Source organism: Pteropus vampyrus, unplaced genomic scaffold, assembly GCF_000151845.1.
Source record: "Pteropus vampyrus isolate Shadow unplaced genomic scaffold, Pvam_2.0 Scaffold461, whole genome shotgun sequence".
NCBI classification, from domain to species: domain Eukaryota; kingdom Metazoa; phylum Chordata; class Mammalia; order Chiroptera; family Pteropodidae; genus Pteropus; species Pteropus vampyrus.
The window spans coordinates 450,535-454,103 of record NW_011889242.1 but is presented as its reverse complement, the minus strand read 5'-3'; the positions used below and the strand labels follow the sequence as shown (position 1 = coordinate 454,103).

At 38.5% G+C, this 3,569-nt stretch overlaps 1 pseudogene; it reads right to left on the bottom strand.

The window, feature by feature from the left end:
- Positions 1 to 2,968: 2,968 nt before the first annotated feature.
- On the bottom strand, positions 2,969 to 3,087 carry LOC111732455 (annotated as a pseudogene).
- Between the last annotated feature and the right edge of the window lie 482 nt (positions 3,088 to 3,569).

Genomic DNA, 3,569 nt, shown 5'->3' with positions numbered 1-3,569 from the left:
ATAAAGAGAGGGTAAATGAAGAATTCTAGACAGGAACAAAAAGTTCTAATACAGCAAAGAGTAGAAAGCCAGAATATGACTTTCCAAAGTAATATCTGAGGTTAGCCTCAAGGTAAAGCCCTGTTTTACGTAAAACAGGAAAGCAAATTGATGTTATTTTTTTATTAACTACACAAGAAAAAAAAATTTTGGGGGGGGGCTAGAAAAGCCTCAGCAATATAGTAATTAATTTTTTAAAAGCCCCAGACTATACCATATTTTGTTTTATTCAATCAGGTTAGCTGTTACAGCAACATCTGGGGTTAAGTTTCAACATTATATGTTTACATCAGCTGCCTTTCGGGGTTTGTGAAACTATGACTCCAATTCAAATATCCTTATTACTAATTTTAATAAAGAAAGAGTTGTAGATGAGTCTGAAGTAATGAAAAATTTCTGACAATAGAGCATATTAAAATAGACATTTAGAATATTTATAATAACAGAAACATTTAGAAAAATTCAAACTTGGCTAGACTTAAGGAAACTATTTTTAAAAAATCAAAAAGAGAGGGGAAAAAATGGTGTAGATGATAGAGGCTCTGTTCATCCCTCTGGCAACCAAATCAAAGTTGTGATGGAAACAAGGAGCAGCAGCAAGGAAAAATTCCTGGGATCTAGAGGAACAAGCCATACAACTAGGGAGAAATCCAAGAAATCGCCCAGCAATAGCAGAAGATAGGATGGGGTGAGGACGTGGGGCTGCCTGGTCTTGAGCAGCTGAGTGAGATGGAGGCTGCGGCGGCAGCAGAAGCCTCTTAAAGGGGCCGCGTCCTCAAGTAGATTTTCGTGGTGACAGACTAACTCACTCTGAGCACCAGTGCCGATTTGGCTGTGCGCAGCGGGCAGCAGGGACTTACAAGGAGACATTGTCGGAGTGAGGACCAAGACGAGAGTCGTATGTACAGAAGTGCCGGCGGTATCCATTGTTCCCTGTTGAGCCCTCGCCCCTCCTCAGGGTTTGGACACAGCACTGCCATAGCCAAGATGTCATCGAAATGGATAACAGAAGTCACTTCACCCAGAGGATTCCCTTATACTCCACTTTCCCCAACTCACAGCCCCATCCAAGCCACATCCAGTATATCCTCAGCGAGTCAGGTGCTCTTTGCTGAGCAACACCTAGACTCGCACTGGAGGCAGCTGGTCTCGGTTTCTGGTGTGGCCTTTTGAGGCAACTATAAGCACAGCATCTACGGATTGCATGCTGAATCTTAACAGGTGGCCCCAGAGGGGTAGGGGCTTGGGCTAAATTTGGCCTGCAGCTGAACCCCTCTCAGGACTGTGCCACTGGACACCTACTTCACTAATAAAACCTGGAGACTTAGGAGCTTTTCTTAGTACATAGAAACAGATACAGAATAGCAGCCAAATGGGAAGACAAAGAAGCAGAAACCATATGAGAGAAGAGAACAGAGATCCAGATATTAATGAAGTCAAGTAATCTAACAGATACAGAGTTCAAAACATTGGTTATAAAGATGCTCAATGAACTTAGAGGAAGTGTAGATAAATTCAGTGAGAACTTCAACAAAGAGATAAAAAACATAAAAATGGAAATGGAAATTATAAAAGGGAACCAGTCTGAAATGAAGAACACATGATCTGAGATGAGAAGTATATTAAATGGAATAAACAAAGGAATAAAAAAAAGAGAATAAAGAAAAGGATCAAATGCCCCACCCAGAGGACAGGAAAGCCAAGGACACAGAATCAGAATGGCAAGAGATAAGATGCCAAGACTATATTAATAACTTAAAGAGCATATGGGACACTATTAAAGGTCCAAATATCCTTCTGATCAGCGTAACTGAAGAAAATCAAAATGTTGAACAGCTGTTTGAAAAAATAATGATGGAAAATTTCCCTAACCTGGTGAAGGAAATGGACATAAAGCTCCAGGAAGCTCAGAGAATTCCAAAAATCAGGGATCTATAGAGGCCCACACCAAGACACATCATAATTAAAATGCCAAAGTTTAAATACAAAGAAAGAATATTAAAAGCAGCAAAAGAAAAACAGTTACTTATAAGGGAACACCTGTAAGACTGGTAGCTGATTTCTCAAAAGAAACGATGCAGGAAAGAAGGGCTTGGCAAAAAATATTTGACAGGACGAAGACCTAGGATCTACAAACAAGAATAATTTATCCAGCAGAGCTGAAGAAGAGATAAAGAGCTTCCCAGACAAAAATTAGCTAAAGGAATTTATCACCACCAAGCCAGTATTACAGGAAATGTTAGAGAGACTTCTTTAAGAAGAAAAAACATGTATCAAAAATGGGAATAAAGAATAGTAACAACTATAATCGATAAGTACCTTAAATGGAAAAGAATTAATTGTGCCAACCAAAAGACAGAGTGGCTGAAAGGATAAGAAAACAAGACCCCTACATATGAAAAGGAAGGGGATGGAAAAAGATATTGCTCTGATGGACCTAGAAGGTATTTAAGTCAGACAGAGAAAGATAAACACTTTACGATTTCACTTATACGCAGAATCTAAGGAATACAAAGAACAAACTAATCAAAAACAGACGCACAAATATAGAGGACAATTTGGTGTTGGACAAAGGGGAGGGGGATTTAGGGGGCTGGGAGAATGGGGTGAAGGGCTAAAGAAGTACAAATTAGTAGTTAATGGATGGTCAAAGGGATGGGAAGCATGGCATAGGGAATGCAGTTAGCATTAATACGTTGGGTAGGTGGAGGGTCAGGGGAGGGAGGGTGCAATTGGGGAGATCATTTTATGAACTATATAGATGTATAACCAATGTACTGTATACTTGAAACTAAATTTTAAAAAAATGAAAAAGAATAATTTGGAATTAGTACATCAACTCTAGACAGCCCTTTTTTTTTTTTTTTTTTTTTCCCAAGCGAGGCAACCCTTAGTTGACCTCATAGATTGCAAGGACCTTGTCAGCTTACACTTACAGCACTTGGTCTTCCTAGGTGGTCTCCCATCCAAGTACGAGCCAAGCCCAACCCTGCTTAGCTTCCGAGATCAGACATAATCGGGCTTGTTTGGGACAGAATGGCCATAGACACCTCTAGACGGTCTTACAATTGTTTGGAAAAAGTACTTTCTCTCAAGTCAACATTGTTGAAACCACCAATTTTCATATCAAATATTGAACTGGTAAATTTAAATCCTACTCAAATGTTCATAATTTCCAAAACTAGGTTCAAATTAATGATATGTTACTGTTTGTTTTGGCCTCACTTAACTCTCTACTGTTCTAATAAGACTTCCCTGATCATTTATTTTAAGCTCACCTTGAGTTCTTGAAAAACAATTTATTCATAACACAAAGTAGCAATGTAACATTTTCTTCTTTAACTGTTTCATATGTAAAACTAACAAGATTGTCAGTTGCTAAAGAAGCAAGGATCACTATTTCTCTAGTATCTTTTCCATTATCTAACACATTATTACAAAGAAAAGTGTTGGATAAAAATTTGCTGACTAACTTTAAAATGAAGATAACAATACAATGATAAGTGCTACCTCATATGTGAACGAAAAGA